Here is a 14972-nt window from a genome sequence, read left to right on the forward strand (position 1 = left end):
AATATCTTTCTATATTTTGTGTAACATAAAAAATTCTGAAAAATGTCCATTCTGATTATGATAAAGATCTTTGCTAGCTTCGAAACTCACAGCTTAGCTGTAATAACTGAACCTAAGTTGATATACCAAAAATCTGAGTAAATGAATTTTTCCACTGAGGTCAATGTCATTCAATACAGTATCATGCAGACAACGTGCTAGTAAAAGTATAGTAGCTTTAGTAATAAGAATTCTTTAAAAAATGTAACATGGATTTATAATTTAAGAATCATTAATGTTTCTGAAATCCAAGCATTTCTTAAAATATCCACTGAAATGCCAATAATATTAGTGTTACCACACCAAAATATTTCATTAATATATTTTATTATGGCTTTTATAAACATTTGATTCTGAGTAAAGTTACATTTATTTATTTATGACGGAATTTTGTCCAAAGGATGGACAGCTGAGGCAAATAATAACTGCAAACAGCAAACATTTCTGCTGTCAAGGAGTCAACTAGACAAAAGGTGGGCTGAGCTTCCAGTTAGAGACCAGTAACACCATTCGTAATGATCATGAATAATACCTGATCTCTATTAACTAGTTCCTCCAACTTACAAGGCAGGATTGGCATTCCAGGCACCGGAAAAAACTCACAGTGGTGCATTTGGATTAGTGTAGTTCTGAAGTATCACCCACTGCACTGCTGGACTCAGGTACTCATCCCTGAGGTGGTTTGTCATGTGGTGGGTGTGGCAATGCACTGTATTCAGTGCGTGCACCTTACCTTTAACTAGCATCAGTCCAGGTAGTGCGCAATTCACAGGCTTGACGCCCTCTGTGTTGTCACACAATAGTTCTACGATCATCATCAATATTAACTGTCATTTGTGCCATAATAACCCTTCTGTTGGTTTGTACAAGATGTGACAACTCCTGGCCAACCCAGACCCTGTCAGCGCTTCTTGGTTTCTCCCTCCACAGACGACTCTCAGTACATACTTACCTTGCTGACCGCGAGCAGCCCACAAGCTTTGCTGTTTCAAAGACGCTCTGGCCCAGTTGTCTGACCAGAATGATTTGACTTTTGTCATTTAGTCACTTACATCTTTATTCCTACACATTTCTTCTGCATTCAATATGCTAACTACAAGTACCGAATGTTGCATTATTGTCTAATATATCCCAGACCTTTTTATGAGACAGTGATGGTTTTGCTCCTCGGTGCGTATACATAAATATAGATAAACAAACACATGGGTGGTGCAATGGTTAGCACTGTTAGGGACCAGGGTTCAAAGTTCCATCATGGTGTGGAGTTTGCATGGGGTTTCCTCTGGGTACTCCAGTCCCAACCAACAATCCAAAAGCATGCCAGGGTTAATTGGGCTTTCCATATTGCCTGTAGATGTGAATGGTGTGTGACTGTGCCCTATGATGGATTGGTGACCCATCCTGGGTTGTGCCCTGCCTTCCATTCATAGTATCCAGGATGGACTCTGGCCCCCCAATGACCCTGAATAGGACAAGTGGTTACAAAAAATGGATGGATGAATGGACACTCATATATAACATATATAACTGATATACCGTATATGTGTATAAGAACATAATACATTTACAAACAAGAGCTGAACAGCATCCAGACCTGTTAGAATCTTATACACCTGGATCATGTACCCCTTAGTCTCCTTTGCTTGAGGCTAAACAGATTCAGCTCAGCTAACCTTTCCTCATAAGACATTCCTCTAAGACCAGGAATCATTCTTGTAGCCCTACGTTACACCCTTTCCAAGGCAGCAATGTCCTTTATAAGGTATGGTGACCAAACCTGCACACAATATTCTAGGTGGGGTCTTACCAAGGAATTATATAATCGTAGCATCACTTCCCTTGACTTAAACTCCACACACCTAGAGATGTAACCCAACAGAGTGTAGTGTAATAAGTGTAATAAGACACCAAAGCAAAAGTTGTTAATTTCCTTTCCTAATCCAAACAAGAACAAAAAAATTAACTGCCCATACAGACTCAGCACCCCAGATCATTGTTAGACCTGAGGTGCTTAGCAGTTAAGTAATGAAATGAGGTCTGTGTGATGCTACTCAGATCCAGACATAGCTGGCACTAAATCCTATTAGAGGTGAGCAGTAATGCTTGTTTCTCTGTGAGCTTAAGGCTCAGTGCTTGGATTTAATTGCAGTATAGTGTCTGGATTTGGAGGGATGGGTTTAATCTGTGCTTTTGGTTTTGGTCAGGAGTGTTGTGAATGTCACTGGCTCTGTGGAAAGGCAAATGAACCATTAATATAAACCATGCCACAAACAGTAATTCAGTTGTAAAGGAGGTTGTTATACAAGTTACATAAAGCACTGAATGCACCTAATGTAATTGCAAAGGAGACAAAGGGGGACATGATCCAGGTAGATAAGATTTTGACAGGTCTGGAAGCTGTACAACAAAATAGTTACTTCAATATCAGTTCAAATGCAAGAACTTCTGGCCTTAGGCGAAAATTAGCAGGTGGACGTTTTAAACTGGATTTGAGAAAGCACTTCTTTACAAAGCGTGTAGTTAGAGTATAGAATAGTGTTCATGTTAATGTAGTGCACGCTAAAACCATGGGTTCCTTTAAATCAGAGCTAGATACAACTATAACAACTTTAAGCAATTAGTTGAATCCTCTTGTTTGTAAATTTCTTATGTTCCTATCCTGTGACATCTCAGGATATCCCATATCATTAGCATTATGAGTCAAACGCATTATGAAAATTAACAAAGACTGTAATGAACTTTTGCCAGTATTCTCATTTTCACTCAGTGTGAACCCTCAGTGTCAGGATGCGGTCCATGGTTGGCTTCTTTGACATAAAACCAAACTGCTCCGGTAGCTGGTAGGCAAGCAAGCAATCACGTACCCTGTTAAGGATGACCATAGCAAGGACCTTACCAGCACTGAGAGTGTTATCCTTCTATAGTTTCTGCAATCCACGCAACCCTTCCCTTTCCAGACAGGGACAACAGGTCCCGTTTTCCAGTCGTTTGGGATGATGCCCGTCTCCCAAATGAAAGCAAAGATTGCCAGCAATGTCAGTAGGGCAGCCTTACCACCAGTCTGGAGAATTACACCCTTAACAGCTGTTCAATCTCGTGAGATTGGGTGCTTCACAGCTAATGGGAGGATTAGCCTCAAGAATTATGGAGCCAGAAATGTCCATCGTTCTAGTCGGAGGATCAGCTTTAGACAGCTGCTCAAAGTAGCCAGCCTAGTAGGTCACCACAAAATTGTCATCTGTAAGGACCATTCCATCACCTGCCCTGACTGCAACTATCCAAGGAACAGATTTGGATATGCATAATACTTTGATTCCTCTGTATGCAGGATGTGGGTCAGTACACCCCAGATGATGTGTCACCTGCTCACAGATTCCTCTAACAATGCTTCCATATTTGTCCTCACAGCCATCCTTCACAGTTCCCAGGACAGACCGGAGTTACCACTAAGTCATGTGTTGCAACTCTTCTTGATAATATCCAGGGTGTCCTGTGAGATGAAACACCTCCTTCTGGAAACACCAGCAACACAAAACCTAACCCTCAACAACCTTCAGGGTCTTGTCACAGAATGTCACATTAGGGTTGGCAGTTGCACCCAAGTCTGCAAGATCCCCATACAAACTGATTGCAAACTCATCAGAAATAGCCTGATCTTGAAACCTGGCTAAGTCCAGCCCCATGCTCATAGTAGATTTTAGCTCATAGTAGATCATAGCCTGGGTCCTTATTGAGTTAGTATCGGAAAAATTCATTGCAGAGTCATAAAGCAATTATGTAAGTCGCTCTGGCTAAGGGCGTCTGCCAAATACTCTAAATGTAAATGTAGCATACTGGACCTAACCTAAATTCAGTATCAGTGTAGCAACAACAAGTATGTGGTCAGTATTAACACAATCAGCCCTACTGTAGACCCTGCAGTTCTGTAGGAGCGTCCACCATCTGCCCATGTGGATGTGAGTGATCATCTTTGCCGCACCACCAGTACTAGAATACCAAGTTCAATAATGCAGCTCAGAGATTTGGTACCAGGATCCAGTGACCCACAACCCCTGACCTTTTGCAAAGTCAAGAACATGGAACTACTTTCATCTGGGTCACCAGACCTGTGGAGACCGACACAATCCTCATAGCCAGCTCTGTCAGTGCTAGTGGTCGCATGGTAACTGAACAAAGTTGCAAATAAAACGTCTCCCTCAAGGAGACATCACTCTCCAAGGTCGGAGCATACACTGAGACAACAGACAAGACACCCAATGAGTGTCTTAGCCTGAGTGTCATAATACGCTCGTTGAAAGGAATGACATTGGAAACCATTGGGAGGAGCCGATATGCCACAGCAACAGCTGCCCTCTGAGTATGGCAGCCATGAGAGTGACCAGACCAATAATAGGTGTACCCACCTACAGGGATTTGGCCACTCTCCGGTCTGTTTACCTCAGAGAGTGCCACCACTGAAATGTGGCATTTACAAAGCTCCTCTGACAGCAAATGAAGATAGTCATCTTGCTAGAGAATCAAGATGCTCTAATTGGTCATACTCATGCACTTAAACAGGCATCACGCAAGAGCTAGAACACAAATGGCACTCAACTGAACTAGAAGTTTTCAGATCTGCCTGGAAAGAATGCCTCTCTAAGCATAGGCAAGGACCAGTGACTGCTATGTCTGTGCATATCTCTAGACTAATAGAACAAAAATTTCTGTTTGAATCTCTGTCTAGGTTAACACAGAATTCTTGAATGTTAAACTCACAAGTCCCTTTATTACATATTTAATGGTAAAATAACTAACATTAGACAGATCATGTCTTGTAGCTTCATACTGCTATCAGCCTTCTGCAAGTCCTGTTCGTACTGATATGACACCTTTGAATCTTTCCTTCATATAAAATAATGACAACTTTTGAGCTTAATTTCCGCCTGCAAGTTTTCCACTAGCCTTGTAGACCCAATTTCTATGAAACTCCTCAAGGAAATTGCGCCACTGATTAGCACTACCCTATCAAACTTGTTAAACTCATCTCTTAGGCTTGGATATATTTTCCAAACCTTTTAAAATAGTTGTCATTGGACCTGTTCTAAAGAAACCAAATCTTGAACCTAGTGATTTAGGAAATTATAGACCTCAAATCTTCTTTTCATTTCAAAGATCCTGGGAAAAGCTGTTGTTCATCAGTTGTCTTCTGTCCTATATAAAAATAATGCCAAAGAATTATATCTGCCTGGCTTTAGACCAAGCCATAGCACAGAAACAGCTTTAATGAAAGTAATGAATGATTTGCTTATGGCTTCTGACCGTAGCTGTATATCTTTCTTTCAGAGTCACTAGATCCTTTCAAGTCCAGGATAAAAATGTTCATATTTGACAAGGCTATTACACTCTACTGTATTTCTATCCTGTAATGTACCTTATTATTCAAATTTATCTGTAAATCGATTTATTTTTATTTCCATGTTTATTCTTCCTCTTTTAAATCCATTGCTTTAACTTTTATGTTTTTGATTTCTGTTCCCCTGTATGTTTTTAAATTAAAACGTTCTTTGTGTTCTGTATTATTATGTGTAAAGCATTTTGAATAACCAAAAGGTGCTAAGTTGCCTTGCCTATTATATAATTATTTGTGGTTTTCCAGTTCAACATCATGTAGAATGCAGAACAACAGGTACAAATTCTTTTGGGTACAATTCATTTTGGGTAAATTTTGAACTCCTTTTTTGCACCACAGTATATTATTCTATCGAAGAAAAAAAAAACAAAAAATCAAAGCATTTTAAAATACAAATTGGAAACCAAGTAACTAATAAATTATATGCTGCTTGCAATCGGTTTAATACCTTAATTTAATTTATTTCTTGAAACCTTTGCAGTTCTTGCAAGTTCAGCATTGACTCCCAGTTCAGAGGAATAAACTGAAATAATGTCCTCCTCCACACTGTTCCTTCTTGGACTGAAAGTCCAAAGGTGCAGATCAACCTCTCCCCAAGGTCCACTCCAGCCCCCTCTCCCCCCACACATTCCTATAATGGGCTCGGTAGTAGCTGCAGGGTACTTCACAAACACCGCGCGCGAGGCATCAGGGCAGATTAAAAATGCATGCTGCTGCACAGGATGCTGCCAGCGTCCTTGTTTATCATCTATCACTAGCATGGAGAACAGCGAGTTAGTTCTGGTAATATCAGATAGGGATACTGATTGGTTGTCCACGATGAAAACGTCATTCTGTGCGACAGTACCTTCATTTAGTAGCTACTAACTACGATGTAACTTAAGTGCCAGTAGTGCAACCGACAAAGAACGCCGCACTAATTTCAAACTAGCTAGTTTCAACGCAAGACTTAAGGTATACTTCACACCTGACTCTACGATCGGACTTGCGCTAAGCTGGTGCAACCCACCACAGGACTGGAGCTTGACACCCCTGGATAAATGGCATTATGTTGACTTTGAGAGATTACTTTATATAATTTACTACATGAAGTGGCCTTTTCACTAATGATGATAATAATAATAATAATAATAATAATAATAATAAAAAAATCTGTCATCTGTAACCACTTTTCCTATTCAGGGTTGGGGGGGGGTGGGTCCTGAGCCAGTCCCAGAAGCTACAGGCGCAAGGCAGGGAGCAACCCAGGACAGAGCGCCAACCAATCATAGGGCGTATACACACACACACATACACATACACCAATGGGTAACTTCAGTTAGCCTCAGTATGTTCTTGGACCGTGGGGAAAACCAGAGCTCCCAGGATGAATGGGGAGAACATGCAAACTCCACAAACACATGGAGTCATGAAGGAGACTCAAACACTGATCCCAGTGGTGTAAGGCAACAGTGCTAACCTCTGCACCACCATGCCGCCCGGTATAATAACATATAATTATTATATATAATATAATATATATAATCATTAATATAATATTTCCTTTAGGTACAAAGAAATGATAGGAACATGAGATGCAGGTAAACATTTTACTTTGCTGCTACCATTCTGTCATGTGGTGGAGTTGGTCTTTTTTGGACTCCATGTTCATTTACATGAGAGTCTAATTCAATACATGCTTCAAGTGGCGGGCTTGAAGAAAGGGCAGAAAGAATGAGGAGATTAGCCACAATGTTAAAAACAAATGAGCCTGTCTGGTTAATTACAGCAGTAATTAAACCAGGAAAGCGGCAGGAGTGGAAGTGGGGGATGGGGAGCCAATGAGTGCAAAGGTCAGCAGCAGCCAACAGAATGAGAGCTGGAAGGATGACGTGTGGCATGAGGTGTCCTCGGGAGGGCAGGACTGGGCTGATACGCTTCTGAGAGAGAAAAATCACTTACAGCCACAAAGGTGTCTTATTAGGTGGAATGACAATTACCAGTATGTATGCAAGCAGAAACCCAGAGCAAATGGAACAAGCAATAGGGTTTCATAGGTCATCTTTCAGCTTTTCCAGCTCACAATGCCTCATGGGTATTGTTAGGTTGGATCATTGCCAGGAAGGATTGAAGCTGTTCTCAGGGTAAATGGTAGCTAAAGTCCTGATGGGTCCTCGATGTTAATAGATTTTGAGTGTTTCTGTTACTATGCCCACTGCCTGCATATAAAACCATGTCTGTTCATAAGCTCCATCCACTAGATGAGCAACATAGATTTCACGCCAAAGGCCGTTTTTTATTTTTTTTTTTACAAAGACAAAGGTTGAATCTGTTCCTAATGCTCTCGGACTTATTCTATTGAAATTATTCGTATGAAAATATCATCTCTTTTATATATTAGTACAACATCGCGAAATATGAAAGTTAAAAATTACCATTCACAATGCCGTTTTAAATTGGAATGCCAAATATGTGAATAAAGAGACTGATAACCTAATTCAAAAAAGTGACGAGCAGAGCTTGAAAATCAAAAGCATATATTAGTACCTCCGTTTAACCATTATCTGTGAGATTAGACTCTGATCCTGCACTGCAGTGGGATCTGCCATAGACTGAAAATGTTACTGTGACGTGGAACCCTCTTTTCACAATGGTAGTTTAATAGCAGGTAAAGCAGTCACTTATCTGATTAATAGCTTCTTTGTCTCTGGTATCGTCTCACTTGATTTAAAAACTACAGAAGTCACTCCAGTACAAAAACCTGGGTTACGTATTGCATTAATCAGAACTGGAGAGAACCTAAAAATGAAATACAAAATTAACAAACTGAGTCATCTAACCATGAATATGATTTTCACCAACTGGGTGCACAAACCCAGCTCCCCAGATTGTAGTATCACCATTTTATTTGTATTTGTTCTATAAAACACCTGTGTGCACCAATATGCCTGCATGTCATTGACACAGGGACGAGCAATGGCATAGTTTACGAAACAAAAGTTACGTTACGGTCTTAATATAAGACAGTGTCTTATTTCAATGAGCAGTATGATGAACAACAACAGTGATAAGGGACAGTTAAGAGAGGCTCAAACCACAGCTATTAATCAGTGGAGTAACTGCTCCACCACAGGGATCTGACTTAGGGCCTCTTGTTCATCTTCTACATGGTATCTTTGGACCAAATTATACACTCTCATGACCTGAATTTTCATTGCTATATGGATAATATGCAGATTAGTTGCAGGCCATCAACAAATGCCCCTTCCCCTCCCTCTCCACGTACATCCATCACCTAAATATGTGGATGGAAACTACCTTTTTAAAGCATAATGCTGATAAAACTGATCATATAATAATTGGTTCCAAATCAATAACCTCTTCTAGCAGTTTTAATCTGGTCATTGATGGCACTGTCATTAAACCTTCACCCATTGTACATAACCTTGGTGTTATCTTTGAATGTGCTCTCACCTCTGAAAATCAAATTAAACTCCCTGTCTTAGATGTGGTTTTTTACCTCTGCAACATTGGACATCTTTATCCTGCACTCAGTACGAAGGATGATGAAATGTTCATTCATGCCAGTTACTACATCTGCACTAGATTATTGCAATGCTTCGTTCGCTGGTGTCCAAAGTACCAAAAAATTACCCCAGCTGGTTTGGTACTGGTACAGTACTTAACCAAAAATCAATGGAAAAAGGTACCAAATTTAATACCAAAAGTATGGTGCCTGGTGCAGTAGAAAAGCACCCTTAAAGCACTCAATGGCTATGTTCCTCACTATCTTACAGAATTACTTAAGCTTTAGTCTCCCATTGACAGTCTTAGATCTCTATGCAATGGTCTGTTGCCTGTCCCGAAATTTACGCTTACCACCATAGGGCAGTTAGGGTTATAGCCCCCAATCTGTTGAATTTCCTTCCCCAGAGCCTCTGTTAAACTACATCTCTCCCCATATTTAAAACTCAACTCCAATCTCTTTTCTCTCTACCCCTCCTTTCCTGATCACTGACAGTCATTTAGTCCCTATTATTAGCATGTCATGAGTAAGTCTGCTGCTGTTTTGCCCATATTAATTTTTGCTTATATTTCTTCAATTTCTCATTTATGATTATTGCTTTTGTTTATTATTCCTCTGTAAAGCATCCTTGGGTTGGTAAAAGGCACTATATAAATTAAATGTGTTGCACTGATGCTCTGATACCATAGGCTCATTCTTGATATAATATCTTACCAATTTAACTGTTGAGCTGGTGACATGTTCGGATACAGTACCATTATTCAACAGGCATGATTATAAATAAATCACTTTGGCAGGACAAATTGTTATATGGATAATAAAAGTAGTCGAACCTCACCTGGAAGAGCACAAAGCACCTCACCGGCAATGTATTGCAGCACAAAATTATGGATGGGTGTTTCGGATTTGGATCCATTTCTTCAGAGTATAGGGCAGTGGTGGCCTAATGGTTAGGGATAGTTAGTGCTGTCATGATGTCATATATGAGTTAAATGCAAAGGACACATTTCATTGATGTATACTGTGTGCTGTGTTGTGTCGACAATGACAATATATCACTTTGACAACAATATAGGATAGCGCATAATTATGGGCTGGTGCTTCAGATTTGGATCTTTACGTGATTAACAGGTTGTGCATGCACAGTTTCTCCAAGTAGGATTTCTGATGGGTAGGACAAAATTATAGCAGAAGAATGGCTGACTATGCCCGAGTGCCAAGCGTCTTTGGTTCCTGCTTTTCCCTGCATGATTGTGATTCCTTTTGTATGGTATAGCAAGTGTGTGGGTAACACTTTACTGAAGGGGGCACAAATAAAGTAGTCAATTGTACAGTACAAAAGTGCACTTTAAAAAAATCCAGCATGTGTATAGTCGATAAATCCCTGAAACCCAATTTAAACCTGCCATGTTATTATTTCTGGGTTCAATAACTACTCAGGATAGAACCTAAGTCTTACTTTACTTAAGATACAGCACATTCTCAACATACCTATACTGTATAATACTGAGTAATGCTTTTACCATTTTTGCATAACATGTTTCAAGGTCTGTGGAGGCCCTGGAGACGAATGCCACTGGTAGCCAGTTGTCATCGTACCTTTGCAAAAGAACTGTTCCAAGTCCACTCTGTGACACATCTGATAAAATTTTCATTGGTCCGGCAATATCACAGAACTTAACAGCTGGTTCCTCTGTAAGCTGCTTTTTTAGCAGATTCCATGCTAATTTGTGTTCATGGTTCTATTCCCAATCAATATTCTTTTCAGTCAATCTTTGCAATGAAGCCATTATTTCTGATAAATTTGGTATAAACTTTCCCAAATTATTCACCACTCCATTGAATCTTTAAATGTCTTTTGTACACTGTGGTCTCTGCATGTTTTCTGTTGCTGAAATCTTTTTGGAATCAGGCCGAAGACCCTCACTGCTGATGATGTCTCCTATAAACGTCAACTCTATCACTCTTAGCTGGCATTTTACATTATTTGATTTTTGATTGACTTTTTGAAGACTTTTTTTAATCTGCAATTATGTTCTTCTTTAGAGCTTCCCCATATGATGATGTCATCCACTGAGGAATCTACTCCCTACAGAGGTTTATAGATCATATATATCATTTCATGGTACACCTCTGGAGCTGAAACAATCCCAAATGGTAATCAGAGGAACCTGTACCTGCCAAAAGAATTCAACATGCAAAGTCTGGCTTCGTCCTGAAGACGCATCCAGCTTGCTGATTTAGTTGGTATTCGCAAATTGTGATATATATTTTTTTGCTGGTAATTTAAAATGTTTTTTCCCACAATGACCAAAGAGCTCATCCATTCAGTTGACTCAACTACTATCCCATTCACGTCCAACATCTCCATCCTCTCCAGCTTTTCTTTCGGCTGCTCCTGGAGTGTAAATGGTTCTTTTCTTCATGGGCGAATGACAGGTTTTATGCTTTTTTTTTCTACTTGTATAGTGTCCCCTCCTGGAAGATACCCAAGACCTTTAAACACGTCACTGTACTCTTGCATCAAGTCGCTGTAATCTGTTTCCATCTGATCCTCCACCACGAACACTCTAAGTTCCATCTCTCACATGTGACTTATGTTGTGCAGTTCTATAGTACTGATCAATTGTTTCGTCACTTTCCTGGATTCGTGTAAAAAAAAATCTGTGCCTTTCGAACATTACATTACACTTAGGACTGCAGTGTGCCTCACTAAGCTGCAGTTCAGGAAGGGGCTGCAGTTCTTCCATTTCATAATCGTGCTCTTTATTTTCAGGTTTCAATGTGCTTTATATTACCGTGTTCAGTCCCATTATCTTTTCGCTTCTTATTAATTTCACTTGCTTCTTTCAATCTGACAAATCTAACACCATGTCATGTTGCAATTTCTGGGTTTAATAAACACTCAGAATTGAAGTCTTTGTCATGCCCCGCTCATCCTACCCTCTCGACGGCCACGCCCCCTCATCTACCCCGTGTGGATTACCCATGTTCACCAGCTGTTTCTTGTTGTTGTGATTAGTCCTGTGTATTTCAGTCCGCGTCCGAGTATGTTTCCCCAGTCCTGTCATTGATGTTGCATGTTACCAGTTTCCTGTGGTGGTGTAATTCCTAATAAATCCCGGCACTCTTCAATCCTCCGTCACCCTGCTCCTGTCTCCCCGTTCCGCGTTGTAACAGTCTTGCTTTACTTAAGATATATGGTATGTTCAGCAGCCTACTTCACAGTCGTTTACTGTGCGTCACACCATCCGCTACCTGTGCTCTCATAGGCATCAGTAGTTGCCGAACACAGCAACTAGGCCTTATTAATCCAATATCTTTCAGGGTCAGGTTTTTTTTTTTTTTTTTGCAGTATATTTTTTTCCTGTGATGGCAAGCCACCCCCAGGGACTGTGACTGGGAATTCAAGCCCAGCAAGTCCATCTTCGTCACTATAGCCAAGTAGGAGAGACAGTTTTCATTGATATTTTGGTTTTACTCGTTTTTTTCTGTGTACTGATTTTGTATCTCAGTTTCATTTGTTGTACTGAACAGAATATTGGAGGAATTTGAGTTTGTGTTGCTTTAAATACAATGATAAATGGTTTTGAAATTAATCCCAAACTGGCAAAAAGGGGGGTTTATTAAATTAAACAGTTTTGAATACATAAGAAGCAATTTGATTTGGCTACTAATTATGGTAGCTAAATGTCAATGCCAATTTAAGGTAAATTCAATTAATTTAAAGATCAACTGATTATAAAAGAATAGGGGGAAACTTAAATATTGCTGTTAAAATTACTTCCTATTTTCTTTTGTTATGTGAATCTGTTTTATTGTTTATTCTCTTTTATATATACTACTAACTGCCCCATATATCTAATTTGTGGACTTCTTTGCATACTGACACTTAGTCCTACCTCTCTGCCAAACCCATTTACTGGTCCAGGGCACAATAAATGTACACTGTACTAATCATTCAAGTCATAGAATCTTTGGAACTTGATTGTTAGTGTTGCACAAACAAGAGCATTGTGCCGCTAGACCATGTGCGTGTGTGCCCCTATGCATAGGATACTCTTACTTCATGTATTAACCACAAACTATTTGTTATATATTGATCCCATGTATGTTCATCATTAATCATCCATAATGTATTTATGTATTTTAAGCAGTTACTGTATTTGTTCATGATTTATATAAAGTAACCAAGTTACTAAGTCAGAAGTGTCCCCTTAAACATATTGTTACTAGTGTTCACTCAACCAGAAAACCAGCTATGAGTTACTCCTGGTTTTTACAAACGACTCATCCCAAATGCTAAATGTAAGGGGGCACACTACAGTACGTAGTACAGAATGTTACTGTTTTTTGTATGTTTTTGTATATAAATGCCAACTATTCAAAGTATACCTCTTTTAAGGCTTTTCTCCACAGTCGTAATTACAAAACATAACCGAAACAAAAATAGACTCAGAGCTCTTTTAAAACCCCAAAAATAAAATGTCCAATTCCATTTTGGACATCCCCTTTTTGATCTCCGCAAGGAGATCACAATCTACCCGGGTAGCATATGTTTGCTTTGCTTTCAAGGTGAAATGAGGCCTAAACGCTTATCTGCAATATGGGACGAAGGCACAAGGCACGGAAAGGTCCGCCTCGGTCAGCAGACGCTCCGCTTCAACCTTATCCTCCGTCGCTGCCGCTCGACCGTCCAATCGACAGTTTCGATCCAACGTAAAAAAATAAAAAACAACCTGCATATAGCAGTGTAATACCCAATCATTCCCTCAAAAAATAAACTATCAGACCTGGACAAATTCGAAAACCCATATTCGTGGAATACACAGTAGTTTGGAATTGTCATTTACTAAACCTTAATCGCTACAAACTAGCATAGCATTTCTCTCAGTAACACGGCTTCAACATAGTTCCCCGTAGCACAATAGTTAACCTAAATTGCAAACAAAACTTGTTTCTAATGTGGTCATTACCTTAGTTTTCATCATTTATACAGTAGTCGTGAGTTAACAGCAAAATTAGGAATGAAAACATCATTATATATATGTGTATCCTTTTCATGCTGCGCCTTTACAGCATGAAATTTAAAACCATGCTGGCTAGTATCGCACATGGCAAACAGCAAATGAACTTACCGGAGAAAAGAAAATATCCATGTCCAACTTTCTACCTATATGCTTAGTGCTTATAAAACAAGAACTAATTCGCTATTAACCCACTGAGCTATTTATTAACCTTCTTCATATTAACTTCATTCACTAATATTCTGCCGCTCGCGGTGTTTTTTTCCTTATTTTTTGTAACGTAACCGCAAAAAAACTTTCTCCCTCAGCACGACACACTGCCATCTACTGGACAGGAAGATTTGAACAACCTAAAATCAACATAGGATTCGGGTATAAAACTAAAATGAGTTTTTTTTTTGCCTGCTTTGAGTGAGTTACATATACATATTGGCACCGACCCCAATAATCTCAATTATTTTATCCAATATCAAATCTTCTAATGATCTAAAAAATTCATGAAAAAACAGCTCCCGCAGAGGTTCATGCTCACCTTAGTGACAATCTGTCTGAGTCATTTCAGTCTGGGTTTCATATAGAAACAGCTTTAGTAAAGGTCATGAATAACATTATGGGTTGCTGATGCTCGGTTTTTAACTCTTTGTTCTGCTTGATCTGAGTGCAGCCTTTGTCACCATCTCACACAATATCTTGCTGAACCGCTTAGCTGCCATTGTCATCACTGGTATCCTCCACACTTGGTTCACATCAAACCTCTCTGAACATACTTGGTTTATTTTACTCAAAAAAATTTGTTCTCAGTCCTTCCATCCTAGACCCACTTCTGTCCAAAATCTTTTTATCTCCCACACATTTTTGGGAAATTTGGTATCCATTTCGACTGTTATGCAGATGATATAGAACTCCGTATGTCCACAAAGCCTGACTCTGCCCTTCCACTCTCTTGTCTCACTGAGTGTCTACATGAAATATAATCTTGGTTTTCATCAAATTTTCTCAAACTTAATAGCAA

The 14972-nt window shown here is 39.5% G+C and overlaps 1 protein-coding gene across 1 annotated transcript in view; it reads right to left on the reverse strand.

Moving 5' to 3' along the window:
• LOC125750613 (neurexin-2-beta-like) overlaps nucleotides 1-14239 on the reverse strand; it is a 357714-nt gene extending 343475 nt beyond the window's left edge. Inside the window, exon 1 of the mRNA XM_049028714.1 lies at nucleotides 14072-14239. The gene's annotated coding sequence lies outside the window, so the exon portion shown is untranslated. The remainder of the gene's footprint in view (nucleotides 1-14071) is intronic.
• Nucleotides 14240-14972: the final 733 nt, after the last annotated feature.

The sequence above is a fragment of the Brienomyrus brachyistius genome, chromosome 10, assembly GCF_023856365.1.
Source record: "Brienomyrus brachyistius isolate T26 chromosome 10, BBRACH_0.4, whole genome shotgun sequence".
Taxonomy (NCBI): Eukaryota; Metazoa; Chordata; class Actinopteri; order Osteoglossiformes; family Mormyridae; genus Brienomyrus; species Brienomyrus brachyistius.